At 32.0% G+C, this 17,967-nt stretch overlaps 1 protein-coding gene across 2 annotated transcripts in view; it reads left to right on the forward strand.

Annotated features, from left to right (window-relative positions):
- The window catches only part of Npf (neuropeptide F), a 93,513-nt gene that overhangs the window by 36,191 nt on the left and 39,355 nt on the right, over positions 1–17,967 (forward strand). For both annotated transcript variants that reach the window (XM_083084027.1, XM_083084028.1), the window contains exon 4: positions 7,780–7,922. The gene's annotated coding sequence lies outside the window, so the exon portion shown is untranslated. The remainder of the gene's footprint in view (positions 1–7,779; positions 7,923–17,967) is intronic.

Genomic DNA, 17,967 nt, shown 5'->3' on the forward strand with positions numbered 1-17,967 from the left:
AATACTTTTATGTACAAAATAATGAGAGGAATCAATTGGTGTAAAGAAAACACACAGTTGTTTTTAAGAAAAAAATATGTAATTGTTAATTGCAAATTACATATTTTTTCTTCGAAACAATTATGTATTTTCTTTACATCAATTGATTCCTCTCATTATTTTGTACATAAAAGTATTAAGGTAAGATAATCGAAAAATAAATATTTTACTAGATATTTTATGGTTTATGTAAAATTAAGATATTATTTTAAGTCTCATAACTCGAAAAGTACTCAATGAAAAAATACTTTATTATAGTGTTTTGGAAAGCTGTCGAGGCAAGCTACAAGAATATGCAAAAGTATATAAGGTGTCCTATTTAAAAAGATGGAGGTGACCTTCACGTGACCTTCAGGTAACTCTTCAAGGTCAAACTAATGGCACCATCTTATGTCTCCCTTCAAGCCATACAACTTTTGTCTAAAACATTTTTTTATATCTCGCTTCGTTTTCGAAAAAATGGCTTGTGTCAGTATAAATGCCCCACCCTGTATAATATAATTAAATAAATATAAGAGTATTATATAATTATATTATATAATTAAATAAATAAAGAGGAACTTGATGTATTTTAATTTATTAATTAGAAGAGGAGCATAATAGTACGCACTGCTTTATGTAGCACTTTGAAAGAGATAAACGAGTTTCCTTTATTATATTGAAACAAAAAATTCCGGTGCTTCGTCTTCGTCGTAACTCTCACGAGAATTAATAAGTTTTCCTTATTAAGAAGATATAGAGCGGAGAAGCAACCCGTAATGTAAGCGCAATTTTTCTGGCGGATTACAACGTTACCAGCGCACACACTTTCGAGTAAGCAGTTAAATAACATCCGCATTATCTAAGTGGTTGATTATAAACAGAAGAAGACATTACTTTATTAAAACGTAAAAGTAAAATTATAAAACATTTAGAAACGTTTTAAAATATTTAAAATCAATATTTTATTTTTAATTAGTTTTAACATCTTATGAAAATCGGATACCTTATTAAAGTTCCCTATTGTTAACTAAACTTTTTGCAGAGAATAAAAAAGCTATTCATAGATTCTTAATTAGATAACTTTCTATAGATTTTTGACACAAAGTAAGCCTTTATCATTAATCTTTATTTTAAAAGTGCAACAGAGTTGATCTTTGAACTTCTTACACGTAAATTCTCTATTTAATGCAGCTTCTTTTTTGTTGAGCTTAGAAATCTCATTAGAGTGGTTAATGACAAACGTTCGTTTCTAATCTGTGGTTTCCTTCACTAAATGTTCCTACTTTCAGATACAAGATAATTACAATAGAGCCATGTGTGCATTATATGAGATAAATATAACTTCCATAATGCGCGTTTATCGTTTTATATAAAAGTCTGTCCACCTAATGTACATTATCTCATTATCGGTAATGATACACGTTTATTAATGCAATGCTGATTATTGGATGAAAATCGTAAATGCACAACACGTTGCAATAAAATCAATTAGGGGATTAATTATTCTGCGCGCGTAATTGAAAATCTTTTTTATCTTTGAGCAAATATCTCGCGTATTCGCGATGAAAATGTAACTTTACAATCATCCGGAGAGTAGCCTTGACTTTTATCATGCTTTACAATATTAGAAAAAGCTCGCATAAATTCTCATTATCGTGATAATAATGTTCTGAGCTACACGTGTAAATTGTAATATCACCTGTTTTCGATTACCTTGATGAGCTTTTAGCATGTGCGTGCAACGCGTTGATTGCATAATGTAATGAGATTATTACAGTATATTTGCATATATTTGCACATATGCTACATTTGGATTTGTTGGACATTTATCGATATTTAACAAATCGACGGGAAAACACAACAGTTACTGTGTAACTTTTACCAACTTCTCTTTGTCTCTCTTTTCTTCTCGTTTACTTCTAATGATATTATATTTATTGTGCAATGTAAATTTTTTTTATAAAGTCGTTGCAAGAAGATTATATTTACTACTAGTTATAACTGTTTTCAAGTTTTACAGCCTTACATTAAGCCTTGAATTGTATAACGTTCACGTTTGTCCCACTGTTGATTAATATATTCCGCCCACAATGGAAACAGGTTATTCGTAATCCTATTTGTGTAATCGGAGCGAGACGAAACGTTCGACAAAGCACATCATTGCTTTCGCGAATGACGACTCGCTATCAGGAATTTTAATTGAAACCATAGCCGAATTTCACTTCCTTTCGGAATCAGATCATCGTGGCTACGATGAATGGCTTAAATTGTACTTATTCGTGTACGATAGTAGTTGTAATATTTATATAAAATTATAAACAAAGTAATACAATATAAAGTTACTAACAAATTAGTAATTATTTGAATTTTTTGCTAATATATACAGGATCTATCTGAAATGATGCACTAAATTTTAGGAGCGTATTCTAGAGGTCAAAATAAGACTTTTTTTTCCTATGAACATGGGTCCGCAAATGAACCCCCCTCCGAGCTAGAGACCTCTAAAGTTTTGGGGAAAAAATTAAAAATTGGCTGTATTTCAGAAAGAAAAAGGTTTTGGCGTTACCTATCACCCTCTCTTGAGAGATAAATAAATTTGCGTTGCGGGTGTTTGGTCAATTTCACACATTTTCGAATTTTAGCTCGGAGGGGGGTTCATTTGCGGACCCATGTTCATAAGAAAAAAAAGACTTATTTTGACCTCTAGAATACGCTCCTAAAGTTTAGTGCATCATTTCAGATACACCCTGTATAATGTCACCTAAAAATTTCAAAGAATATAAAATATCCTCAAGAGATGTTTTCTATTAATACAGATTAATAATTATTAATAATATAAATCTTTTATAAAATAGATGTTTATTTGTTATTACTGATATTAATATCTAGATAGTTTTCAATGGTATGCTTAAATGGTATATATCATTGTGTAAAATTAACGTTCACGAATGTTCACGTCGTCGATAAATACTTGATCTTTAATATAATGAATGTCGTTATCAACATTACCATTATGATACCAGACAATGATAGTTAGCTGTTAATAGAGCTTGATTTTAGGCCTCAATATAAGAAGTATAATTCCACAGCAACGAGCTGTCATCATCATCGAGGATGTGCATCAATAATTGACGATTGTATGCAGTAATATATACGAAATAGTGAAATTGCGGAATCATTTATTGCTCTCCCCGTGTAATCATGGTGAAATTATGACCAGTCTCGAAGAATCCATGTGTGGTTCTTTTAAACGCAGCCTTGCAACATAGGAATGCGTAATTGATAACGGTCTCGGTACTCTTTCACTTCAGGCTGTTTTGTATTAATGCTCGGTCATGCATTCGAATAATATCGCGAAACCTAATTTCCCTACATATTGTTGCCGATCCTATATCCAAACTTTTTTTTTCATCAAAATACTAAGTGACATCAAGGTTAATGACTTTTCAAATAATTTTGCGAAAAATTTAAAATTGGATAAAAAAGTAAGAAAATAAAATCTGTTACTATACAATAATCATATACGCGATCTTTCGTGTATTTTTACATCATTATATTGTATATAATGTATGTATTTTGCTTAAGATTTATTATTAATATTCAATGAAATATAATATAAAAATAGTTTGAGCCTAACCAGGGTTTACGATAAAATAAAAAGAAGGAAGGGTTCCATAATTTATTTATATATACATGTGTAGATATATTTATTTTATTTAAGATTATTATATATACACGATTATTATACATATGGACGTACATAATGTACATATGGATATACATATGTGTATATACAGGGTGTCCCAGGTATCGTCCGTCCAAAAAAAAAGGCAGATTCTCTGGCCAATTTAAAAACGATTTTTCTTCAGCGAAAATGTCGCGGCACTAATAGTTTTCGAGTTATAAACGATTGAAAATAAAGGGTTTTTCGCAAACTAAGGCTTATGGGAATAAAATATTAATAAAGTCACATTCTTTAGTTAATTTTAGGTAGAGTTTACTTTAATAGAATTTTAATTTAAGGCTTAGTTAGAAAGATACATGATGACAAAAATTGGGAATATGCAAAAAATAATGATCTCCCTCGACATTTTCGCTGAGGAAAAATCGTTTTTAAATTGGCCAGAGAATCTGCCTTTTTTTTTGGACGGAAGATACCTGGGACACCCTGTATGTACATATACATATATGTATACAGGGTGTACCAAAAGTCTGGAAACGGTCGAATATTTCATAAATTATGCATTCTAGAAAGAAATGTTTCAGACAAAAGTTGTTTAGTTCGAAGGGGGACATAAGATTACGTCATTGGTTTGACCTTGAAAAGTCGTTTGAAGGTCACGTGAAGGTTACCTTCAATTTAAAATAGAACTCCCTATTTGTTATTGCATATTCTTGTAGCTTATCTCGAGCGCTTTCCAAAACACTACAATAAAATATTTTTTCATTAAGTACTTTTCAAGTTATGAGGCTTGAAATAATTTCTTAATTTTACATAAACCGTAAAATATCTTGTAAAATATTCATTTTTCGATTATCTTACTTTAATATTTTTATGCACAAAATAATACGAGGAATCAATTGGTGTAAAGAAAACACATAATTGTTTCGAAGAAAAAATATGTAATTTGCAATTAACAATTACATATTTTTTCTTAAAAATAACTATGTGTTTTCTTTATACCAATTGATTCCTCTCATTATTTTGTGCATAAAAGTATTAAGGTAAGATAATCGAAAAATGAATATTTTACAAGATATTTTACGGTTTGTAAAATTAAGAAATTATTTTAAGCCTCATAACTAGGAAAGTACTCAATGAAAAAATATTTTATTATAGTATTTTGGAAAGCTCTTGAAATAAGCTATAAGAATATTCAATAAAAAATAGATGGTTCCATTTAAAAAATTCAAGGTGACCTTCACGTGTCCTTGGCACGTTCACTCAAGGTTAAACCAATGACACGTAATCTTATGTCTCCCTTCGAACCAAACAACTTTTGTCTGAAACATTTCTTTCTAGAATGCATAGTTTATGAAATATTCGACCGTTTCCAGACTTTTGGTACACCCTGTATATTTATAAATAGCTACTCGGGGGCAGCTGAGGTGGCAAGGTGATTGCCTGCCATAAGAAGAATCTCGGGATCGATACAGCAAAAATGAAAATTTTCTGCGATATCGCCTTTCCTATGTATATTTATTATATAATATTATAATATTAATTTATTTATGAATTTGCACGCATTGATCTTGATAACCTCATTCAGCGATCATAGTATCTGCTTCATCCAGCACAAAAACAGATCAGAGACTTTACATTTTAGTCTCTAATCCCAACCACTAGGGACCCGGGGTCCCTATAATTATATGCTCGGTGATTTTTAATCCACGAAACATTTCTTCTCCTATCACGGCATATTTTATTTTTATTTCGAAACAAAAGCGTGACATTTTTGTCATTATTTCGCCCGTTTGGATCGCCAATTCGTAAGTTGGGGATAAATAAAGTACTTGGATAATCTTTTGCAGTATCTACCCAAAATGGCTAGTACACAGGTAATAGTTTTACCAGTTCCAGTTTGAGATTGTGCAATCATACGTTGTGCTCTCCATGAGGCGATATTTTTTCTTGGACAATGCCATGTTGCTATGTTATTACAGAAAAGATATCGGGGAACGTGTTGGTTCGCTACAATAAACGCTATCGCGCGGTGAGAAAGGATTGCTGTACATTGTTTGTATGAGAGTGCTATGCACTATCGCAAGTTCCATGACAAAACCGGAGGGATTACTCTTTACGATTCTGGAAGACTTGATATTCTTGCGAAAAATCCTGCGAAAATCCGTACGAAGAGAACGACAGGTAGAAGGCCGTTGCCGAGCATGTCGTGAACGCGACGCAGAAGAACTTTAGTCTGCGTTGCATCAAGGAGCATCTGTTTAAAAAATCCGACTCGAAGGACCACAGAAAATGTTCGCGAGAGACAGTAGAAAATAAGTTTATTAAGGAGTCACAAAAATCAAATACAAATGAGTAGAGAAAATTAAGCGGTTACAAAAGCGGTGAGACGAGGTTTTCGAAACGGTTGAGCTAAAGCGGTTTAAATTGCAAATTCGAGATTGAAAAGTGCGAGTGTCTGGTGACTGGTAATTGATGATTGATAATTGGTGATTTACGTGGATTTTTACCCCCTTTTATTGAGCGCGATTTCGGGATTTTTTTTCACGTAGATCAATGAATCTTAAATTTGGCGGTGACCTCAGGGCGCCGCGCATGATAGGCTGCGATGAGGTCTAACGTGTCAGATTCCGAAGTTGCCATGCGCGATACGATTTTCAATCAGCTGATCGCGCATGCGCCCATGCGTTACATTTATTCTATCGACGATTGACTTTGTTTTGGTAAAGTTTATAATATATATTTCTTATGCGACAGAAAAACGAGGGTTAGCGGTTGAGTTTCTCTACCAAACAAAAAAGTCGAGAATGTTTTAAAGGACCGTTATTTCCGAATTTAATGGAATACTTATATTAATTTTCAGAAAATATGAGATTCTGATCGTAGTAAAATTCGAATGACTTTTCTATTTCGAACAGCATGAGGCACAAAGTTTTTGTATTATATATTTCAAACAAACTATACTAATTGAAGCAAATGTGCCAAAATTAATAATTAGGAATTTGGCTGAAATAAATAAATCAAAATTAAATCAAAATTGGCATAAGAGCCACAGCGCGGTAGTTGGGACACGGGGGAAGAAACAACACTTCCTTACTTAATTGTTTACATTGGAAATGAACAACAATCAATTAAGTAAGGAAGTGTTGTTTCTTTCCCTGCGCCCCAACTACCGCGCTGTGGCTCTTATGCCAATTTTGATTTAATTTTTATTTAAATGTGTCAAGTTTTGCCATTTTTTTCATACATTTTCCATATATTTGTCCATATATTTTAATAAAAAAAACATTTAAATATCTTAATATGAAAAAAACAACTATATATGCTGATTTTATTTAGTGAGCGTTATGCAATTAAAATTGCAATTAAAATTAATCAAGAATAATAACCGTATAACTAATAGCTTGGTCAACTTCATATTCGATTACAATACTTTGAGTAGAAGCAACGCTCGAATGGTCGTCATTTTTTCGGTGTCAAGGTGATTCTGAGAATAGAAATTTACGATCTCACAATGTATTTAGAGTTGTATTAGGCTTGTTACGGTACTTCGGGCTCATCCGGCTGAGTTTTGGTTGAAAGAAGATTCTAGAGAGATGACATCTCATCTAACGTCTCTCTTCACGCTTGAAAATAATCTCCGGGACCACCATACTGGAGACGTCCGAACAGTCATTATCATCGAATTCAGCTTCCGCTTGAAAAACAAAAAGAATATATACCTCTTCAGAGAGTATGTAAAGTTCAATCCTTGAACGTGACCGGTTTAAAGTAGGCCAGGACCTGTATCTTTCGGCGCGCGTCGTCAAGCACTGAATGAAATCTCATTTACTTGCAAGTAACACGTACATACACATGTGTAACTCCTCGTTACCGCACGTTTTATGTATGTGAGACATGCACAAAAAATATCGACAAGATAATTTCGCATTCTTTGCTCTTGAATATCAACAAGATATACACATGCGTTAATTGACTCAATTACATTATCTAAGTTTCGCCAAACGCATCCGGTACTTAATACTGCCCATCAAAGATATATAGAAAAAATGAGTTATTAACGTAATCTGTTACAGCTGATCTGTCGGCGAGTGAAACTCCATAAATTATCGGACGGTTCTCTTCTCGACTCTGCGATGTGGACGATTCTTTTCTCTCAGAAACATGACGCATGCTGGAAGATCGAGCACACAAGCATTGGCCGTGATCGTGACTTTAGGTAAGTGGGTTAAAGTTGCTCTCCGTGTATAAATGTAATTTATAGAACCGAAAAGAAATGTAGAAAGCAACATACATGACGTTATGTTTATTATCGCTGTAACTCGATACTCGCTTCGATCGTGTCGTATACAGCACGTATACACGCGAACATAACAATAATAATGAAATAGAGAACATGATGAGGTGCCGCATTATTATTAACTTTCGCCTCATAATAATTTACACGATAAGACCGTAGGCAAGGTTGGGGTTGGAAGACAGTAATAGATTCATATCTACACCATTATGCTAAATAAATTATTGTACATCACCTAGTACATTGTGTGCTGATTAATGATATTAAGTTATAGCAAGCGCTTTAATGAGGTATATATATTTAAATTTATCTTTTTATTTATCTGCTTTTCAAAGCTATATATGTTCATACAATAGTGAATTCTTTTTATAAACATGATATATGAAATTAATGAAAAAAACTTGAGATTAGCCATTTTTAAATTAATGATAAGTGTCTTATAAAAAAAGCCATAATAGACACTTTTAAAGTTCTTTTATTAAAAAAAGACAGAGAGAAAGAAGAACCATAACATTATTTTGTTACAGAAAAACACATGATTCTTTAACCATTTTTAATTATGCATCACCTAGTACATTATATGCTGATTAATGATATTAAGTTATAGCAAGCGCTTTAATGAGGTATATGTATTCAAATTTATCTTTTTATTTATCTGCTTTTCAAAGCTATATATGTTCATACAATAGTGAGTTTTTTTTATAAACATGATATATGAAATTAATGAAAAAAACTTGAGATTAGCCATTTTTAAATTAATGATAAGTGTCTTATAAAAAAAGCCATAATAGACATTTTTAAAGTTCTTTTATTAAAAAAAGACAGAGAGAAAGAAGAACCATAACATTATTTTGTTACAGAAAAACACATGATTCTTTAACCATTTTTAATTATTCATCACCTAGTACATTATGTGCTGATTAATGATATTAAGTTATAGCAAGCGCTTTAATGAGGTATATATATTCAAATTTATCTTTTTATTTATCTGCTTTTCAAAGCTATATATGTTCATACAATAGTGAGCTTTTTTTATAAACATGATATATGAAATTAATGAAAAAAACTTGAGATTAGCCATTTTTAAATTAATGATAAGTGTCTTATAAAAAAAGCCATAATAGACATTTTTAAAGTTCTTTTATTAAAAAAAGACAGAGAGAAAGAAGAACCATAACATATTACTATGTTACAGAAAAACACATGATTGTTTAACAATTTTTCATTTTTACTTAAAGCACGATTCGAAATAATTGATTAATCTTTAAATTGCAAGCTTTGGAAATTAATCTTCGCGACAATGGCGACTTTTCTCAATTGAAATGTCTAGCACAATTTTCGAAAACGCGTAGGTAGATATCCCCTTTGCATTTTTTCTTGATGTTTGATTATTCAAATTACGGTTCACGGTTCGCACCGTAAATTCAAATGACAAGTTTTTCAGCGGAAGATTGTTCCGAGAAGCAACGAGCTTCGAAGCGTGCGAATCTCTCGCGACTATCGGGGAAATATCCGGAATGACAACAGTGCCGACATAAATCCCAATTAAACCGCCTCATACGCGCCGGTAAGAGACACCTGTAGACCGAGCCGACTAGATCCCAGCTGAGATATAAATTACCAGTACCAGTAGGGAAGACAGAGAGAGTCGGCTATTTTCTTAGAGCTATTATATCGCGCGCGCGACACCTTGCAACGCCATAAATCCCTGGCGATCGTTACAGCGCCTAAATCCCAGGGAAGATCCGAAGCATTTGGGTCGCGACGCCATGACCAGAGAGGGGAAACAATCGATGGTCATGACCCAGGACACAGCTAGAAAACTGGGTCAGGATTGCACGTGCCCTTTCACGTGACACGCGCGTTCGTTTTTCTTCGCAGGTGCTCGCGGCGAATTCCTAACGAGCGGACGATAAGTTTCATTCTCCCCCACATCTCCCTTCTCTTTCTCCTCTTCATTCATATCACAACCTCTATAAATCACATTCTTTCTCTCCGCTCCTCTCTCATATCTTTTTCTCTACAAAAAAAGAGTAAATAAAAATAGAAAAACGCCGCATGGAGTCCTTGTCCTGTTCACCACCAAGTGTCATGGGAAACTCCTATCGATTTTACCCAACATCGAAGATCTGTCTTTAAGTAACGCTTCTCGCAGCGTCGCGATATATCAAAGGTAGCACCTAATGCTGCCTTTTCGAGGGGACCGGAAACAGCACGTGACCGTCGCGTCGGAAACGTCATCGAGTTCCATCGAACGTCACAGTGCGCGTGTACTGTGTGGTGTAATTTCTCTGACGTCATCGGGAATTACCAAGGTCAGACCGTGACCCTGCGACACGGCTGAGCCAGGTCACGCTGATCCTGAAGAAAATCCGTTGATCGATCATGGGCGCAACGTCGAGCGCCGACGCACCGCGTCCCAGGCAGCCGCTATCTTGCTGGTGCCATCGGTGCAGCACCAGAAACGCGACCGGTTCTCGCAACCTTCACGTGTACTATTTTTGTACCACGAATTGGTCACTCGCGGTCACGCTATTTTACCGTACGCGGCTAAAATCACGAGAAAAGTCGTCGATCAGAAGTATTTATTTTCCTTCGATAAACGAGCGAATTAATTAAATTAACGAGAAATTTGTCTCCAAAAAAAAATTTGATCTTTAGAAAGTATATTTCTACGTGTTTTACGGCGCATCTTTTGCTTCGTCTATTTTTTGAGCGCATTTGGAATTTAGCAATAATTTGCGATCTCTTATTCGCGAACCTGTTTATCCGGATATGCTAATTTTCTTTAATCATTCGTCTGTAAAAATATATAAATTTCTAATACTTTCTTGTTGAAGGTAGGAGCAAAAAATACGCTATCAATAATTCTTTATTGAATCTTATACGATTTTTATGCGATGAAAAGCCGATACCCGTATGTGATATTACAATAAGCGTATGATAAATATCGGGAAAGGTGTTATGTGGAATGGTTACGTTTCCTGGCGAAATTTTTCTCGAAATATGCAGGTCATCGAATCAGGATTAAACCGCGACGTCTCTTTCAGCTGTGCGTTGATGAGGAATTGAGAGCGATGCGGCGAGCAATGATAAGATATAATCTCATAATTATCCGGCATCACGAGAAAACACACGTACTTTCGAGAGTAAATAACATGATTGCGCGATTAGCGGGGCTCCTTTTAATTTGCGATTTCTTACGAGTCCTTGGGGAAACTCACAGTGACAGCGCATTTCACTGTCGCACTTTAGCGTTTCTGCTATTTTATACCGCACGGCTCATTTGCATTTTTGTTACAACAATCAATTTACGTTTTTCCTTCTAGGTTTCTCTTCGCATTGCGGTATCAGTGCTATCTAGAAAATTATATTTAACGTCATCTCGCTAGAAAAATTGCTGAATGTAATTTATATCTTAAGAGACTACATAAAAATTAATCATCAATATAAATTTTAATAAAATCAATGTATATAAAAAATATAGTCAAAATATCCTGTATTGTCAAAAAATAAGCATCTTTTTCTTGCAAAATTTTTTAAAAATGCATCAAGTATTTTATTTTTCACTTTCAACACATATGATATTTTTCTAAAGCTATTAGCATGTTAAAATATTCTTTGCATGAATATTCTACGGTTGTTGAACAATATAATGAGAAAAGAAAGAAACTCAAAAAACTAAAGTAAATAACGTTTACTTTGTTTACATCACAACAACGGAAAGTACACTTCACTGCCATGAGGAAAAATTATTTATATTTACTCGAATGAAATTTTCTAAACTATTTTATTACAAAAATGTAAATATAATAATAGATTTAATTATAACAGAATTTTCAACATTTTTATATAGAGAATAATAAGATAGTAAATCCATTGTATTAAAGAAATGATACATCTCGTGCGAAAACGTTTATTACAGAAATTTTCTCAAAGATGTTTATTTTCTTTTACAAAGTACAGTGGTACCTGTTTGTATCCCATCTGGGATATATTTTGTAACATGTTAAATTTGAAAATTTTTATACACAAACAATTAAAAAAAATTAAAAGAGAAAAATAAAATCGACTACATAATAATTAGAAAATTACAATAATATTTGGAGGGAAAGAATCAGTGTTTTCCCTGATAAAATTTTACCATTAAATTGTATCATTATTTTGAAATAATTAAAATTAAAGTGCGGAGTCTGTTGGACACTCGAGTTAATCATCGAAAAATTCATATTCTTTAATATCGCGGTAGAAATATTTACCGCGTATGTACCGTTCCGGTCATCGAAAAAAGCCTTCATGAATCGCTATCAAGCGACGACTCTCGGTAGCCTCAAATACAACTTTCACGTACGAAATACCCGCGAATGCAAATCCGCGGGCCTTTCGGGTCCCTGTCCACGCGCGCGTTGTCCCGATTAGGGGAATAAAACCTCTTGATGTACGACCGTGCGACGTTATTGTTCCTTATCGATTTGCATCGACGACGCGACCGGCAGGTGAAGGCCGACGTGATGATTTGCTGATGGGTACCTCATACCGCATAGAGGTATTCCGCCTACGGTTTCGTGACTTCATAAGGAAAAGGCGGAGGTATAAGCTGGCTTTCTCCAAAGCCACTTAACCCGATCCAGTAACATCCATCCACCGAAGCCTGTCACGCCTGTGACATTTTCAGTAGTTTTGCATCGGCCGGCATAATCGGGAGGCACGTATGCGTGGTGTACATGTGTGTGTGTGTGTGTCACGTTTAATTATTTTGCTATTATCGAGTACGAGAATAAAATCTCATAATATTGAATAAAATTATCTTGGCCTCTATTAATCCTGCTGAAGCTTCGTTTTAGTTTATCGAGATTCCTACGCGCCTCTAATTTATTTATTGCCGCGATATTATTCCTGTATTAATTTCGCAACATTACAAATACTGGGAAATATAATTTAGAGTATGTTATATTGACCGAGATTCTTCAACAATTTCGCACAAGTTTGAAATATATTAAATTATAACATATCTTATAAATATGTAACGCGTATAAACTATGTTTATCAAAAAATTTAAAGTAACTGAGTTGATAAAAAAATTAAAAAAGAAAAATAAAGTTAAAATTGAAAAAGTAAAAAAGAAAAATAAAATTAAAATTAAAAAAGAAAAAAAGGAACTTGTAATTAACTTGGAAAATTATTATGCAAGAGAGTAATTCTTTAATGTTCTTTAACATTTTATCTCTACCTAAAAAATAATTGTAATAAAGAAGCATTATTTTATTGTATACGTTATTGCCATTTTTGGGAAGTTTTTAATGAGAGTCATTAATGTTCGCAATTGTACAAATATAAGATCGATGACATTTATCTGAATAAGTATTGATAAATACTTTCTAATATACTTGGACAAATAGTAAACACAAGTAGTAAACTGTGGTTTTCCGCAGTTCTTCGGTCAATATCTCAAATCTTGCGGATGCAAACCAAAGTAAAAAAGCCATAAAAACATTTGTACATAGTTGCGCTCTTAACTGTACTTCGACCACATATTGATGCACATAAATAATAGTTTTTAGCGGCTGATGATACACATTGAACGAATATCTAGCTGATGTTAGAAATGATCGTAAACGCAATATGATAGATATTACAATGATTACAATGATTATTTCATATAGTAAAATAGACAGTTGATAGAAATGTATTATAGGATATATAACGCATTTGAATCAACGTGTGTGACTTTATCAATTCAAAAAAATATTTTGAAAGTGATATTTTGAAAGTAAAATATTACAAATAATTGCATATATCATTGAAACAAAAGAGAAGTAAAACGCAATTCTCTAATTAATTTGCACCTGAGTTTTCCGATGTTAAAGTACCGAATTAAATGCACATAGACAGAATAATTACTTGCATACCATGTTTATTAATTCTGTGAAACATGAAATTTTCAATGCTATATTGAGTATATTGCGATAAACGGATATATAGCCAAGAAAGATTGATATATTACATATTTATGCATATTTCAATTTCGCTTACAAGATATACATCGATAAAATTATTATACGATGAGAGATACTGCGTATTCAATAAATGGAAACTTGTTCTGCAATAATGATCAATAAAATATAAAAGCAAAATGATAAAACGAATTGAGACTTTGAGATCCAGATGTATTTTCATATTCTAAATATTTTTGAGGAAACAAAATCATAAATTATCTATCATTCTTCTTCACGTGTTTTGTCTGACTCTTATTATAGATACCGCAATAAGGCGTTCTCACTTATAATTGAGCGTGTATGTACATCATCCCTAAGCTATCCCCTAAGTATACATAATTCAATAGACACACCTCATGTAAAACGAACATATTCATCAATTAGTCATCAAATAGAAGAATAGCGATAAGTGTGTTATACTGAAAAATATACAGTATTTCTTAGAATCGAGTTTTGTTTATGTAATGTACTCATACAGGATGTCCGATTCGTGAGGGACCAAACGAAAAGTGATGATAGATTGGGTCAAACTAAGAAGAAAAGTCCTCTACCATTTTGCAAAATTCGCAATAATTATTAAGTAATAAGCAAAAATGAAGGTTACCTTTAATTTTTTAAATGGAACCTCCTATTTTTTATTATGTATTCTTATAGCTTATCTCGAACACTATAATAAAGTATTTCTTCATTAAGTACTTTTCGAGTTATGAGGCTTGAAATAATTTCTTAATTTTACATAAACCATAAAATATCTAGTAAAATATTCATTTTTCGATTATCTTACCTTAATACTTTTATATACAAAACAATGAGAGGAATCAATTGGTGTAAAGAAAAAACATAGTTGTTTTAAAAAAAAAATTTAATTTGCAATTAACACATTTTTTTTCTTAAAAACAACTATGTTTTTTTTTACACCAATTGATTCCTCTCATTATTTTGCATATAAAAGTATTGAGATAAGAATTAAGATAATCGAAAAATGAATATTTTACAAGATATTTTACGGTTTATGTAAAATTAAGAAATTATTTCAAGCCTCATAACTCGAAAAGTACTCAATGAAGAAATACTTTATTATAGTGTTTTGGAAAGCTCTCGAGATAAGCTATAAGAATACATAATAAAAAATAAGGGATTCCATTTAAAAAATTAAAGGTAACCTTCATTTTTGCTTATTACTTAATAATTATTGCGAATTTTGCAAAATGGTAGAGGACTTTTCTTCTTAGTTTGACCCAATCTATCATCACTTTTCGTTTGGTCCCTCACGAATCGGACACCCTGTATATTGATATTCTGAGAAAAGAGAAAATTGTAATTCCATAGATAAGTGGAACACTATAATAGACTAGATTTGCTTATAAAACGGGGTAATGTCCATCAAATATTTTAAGAAAAATGAAATATGTTTCTTAAAGGCATCCACGCAAAACGAGATTTACTCTACATCACGTGATACTTTCAATGCAAAACAAAGTCTGTAATTGTACTATTCAACTGTTTCCAACTTTCTAAGATAGCTAGTGCTATCGTGTCTCTTGATAATAAGCTTGAGATTAATTATATCATAAACATTGACCTATATATATAATTCTAGATGTTTACTCTTCATTTTTTAAATTTGTTTATTTAGATTCGTGAAATTTATCTACTGACTGAAACTGTTGTTGATTATTATGTTACTTAATTGAGTGACTATAAATAATTTATTTCTTTTTTCACATAGATGCAATAATTACAGACGCGCGATAAAACCGGAAATAACAAGTAGAGATGAAACGAAGAAACATTCCTGAAAAACTATACAATCTGACGAGATCCGAAGGAGAGGAAAATAAATATAGATGCGGAATACTCGTCATTATAAATAGTAGCTTCTTACTCAAATATTTCTTTCTTAAAATCAATTTTTCAGTGAATTTTAATGAGTATTTTACAAATAGATCGTCTATAGGATAGAATTGTGTCGGTTTTCTAAAATATATCTATGTTGGTTTTATAATAAAAATTTTTACAACTTCAATTTTTTATATCTTTATTTTAGGGACTATTTCACCTTTAACTGATAGAAAGAATCTGCCAATTACGTGATAATGTTAATTAAAAATGTCGAAAAAGACTTATACATACATATATAATTATTTATTAAATGTAATAGAAAGGGAAGAAAATAATTATATATTATTTTGATTTGAATTACAATTAAGCTAAATTAAAAAGAACTCAAGATTTACGGAAAAATTTTATAAATTTGATAAATTTGATAAATATTTAATTAATATTAATTTTATAAATTACAAAAAAATGTCATAAAAGATTTTATAACAAGTTTATATTTTTTTCGTATCGTATAATTTCGAAAAAGTGGAATAGAAAAGAATAAAGTGTCCATCCACCATTTGTGTTGCTCGAGCAACACGAATCATATCGTTGAATTTTATTACTAGTATTATGTCAGGAAAAAGTTGTCCGCTTAAATAGCATTTGAGCGTAAATATTATTTTAACAAGCTTATTTTACCGAGCGCTTGAATCGCAATGCGCGAATGAAATCACGTGGAAGGAGAAAAGAGAGAAAGAATCACATTCCGGACGAATTGTACTGTCGCATAAAAATCAACGGCGACGATTGTGTCGTGTTTGCCCCATTAAACATAATCTAAAAACCGCGATTCCTTTCTAGGCCGGCTATTTCTTTCGTGTTTTGATCGGGAAGTATCAAGCGCGTCGGCTGTCTCTGTAAATCTGGACAGCATTTGTATAAATTTCATATCCGAAAGATGTTTGTTTTACAATTATTTTAAAATATTTTTTAATTATTGTTTTTGTTTTTATTTTAATTGGAATTCACAATCATAACAATATTTTAAAATAAATATTTTGAGAGAAATTAAAGAATATTAAAATAAAAAAAGAAATAATGAATCATGCGCGAGAGAGAGGAAAATTCTGAAAAATATTTTTCTATTCGACAATTTTTCTATAGTAATTATAAATTATGATAAATATTAATTAATTAATTAATGGAGAAAAAAGAAATTTGAAACTAATTATTTGATTCTTGTAGAGACAAATAAATCGTACAAATAAATCGGTCGCAACTACCTTCAACTCATTTCTATAACAAAGATAATGAAACAACGTAGGTGGAACCATTTTACCTGTCTGACAGTGACAATAGAGCCTGTGTGTCTTTCTCTTTTATTTGCGTTGAGTAAAAAGTAACGAGATTTCAATCTCGATTCTCATTAATGCTGTACGTTCGCTTTATTGTTTTACGATTATATCGCAGCGTAAAACATGCACTAGAAATTCTGCATCTTTATACCTTTATTGCTTTATCTAATCTATATGATATATTCTTTTAATAACAATTAAGTCAGACATGATACTTGTTTGTAGCAAATTTAAAAACTCGATTAATTATTTATCTAAAATTAATTGAACATAAGTTTGCTGTACCTAAGTTTGTTTTATGTAGAAATTTAGCTCGCTAAGATATTATTTTTACGTGACATTTCTACACTCCATAAAAAAGTTCTGAGTGCACTAGTGTGCGAATAACATGATGTAATTACATGTAGCTCTACTCAAAGCCCTGAAGGGACTTTTCTTTGTGTATTTGTTCAGTATAATGATATTCTTTTTCGCTATTCTTTTACGATATTTAAAATTTTTAAAGACACTGTCGAGAAAAATAGAAGAATAAAGTGTTTCTTTGTACTTTGTGTGTCTTTTTAATTTTCAAAAGATGACTGATAGAACAGATTTTTCACAGAATTTTCTCTTATCAATCTCGTGTACGAGTCCCATGAAATCGAAGAAATCGAATCTGTTCTACTATATTCAATACGAAATCGATTTCGCTGCGCGATAATTGTTGTAGGAATTGAAAATATATGTAAATACAACGATAATAGTCATTGAATTTGCGATAAATAGCAGCAAAACGTTAATCAAGAGACTTTG

This window comes from Camponotus vicinus, unplaced genomic scaffold (assembly GCF_025532165.1).
Source record: "Camponotus vicinus isolate PSW18456_S1 unplaced genomic scaffold, iyCamVici1.0 SCAF_12, whole genome shotgun sequence".
NCBI classification, from domain to species: Eukaryota; Metazoa; Arthropoda; class Insecta; order Hymenoptera; family Formicidae; genus Camponotus; species Camponotus vicinus.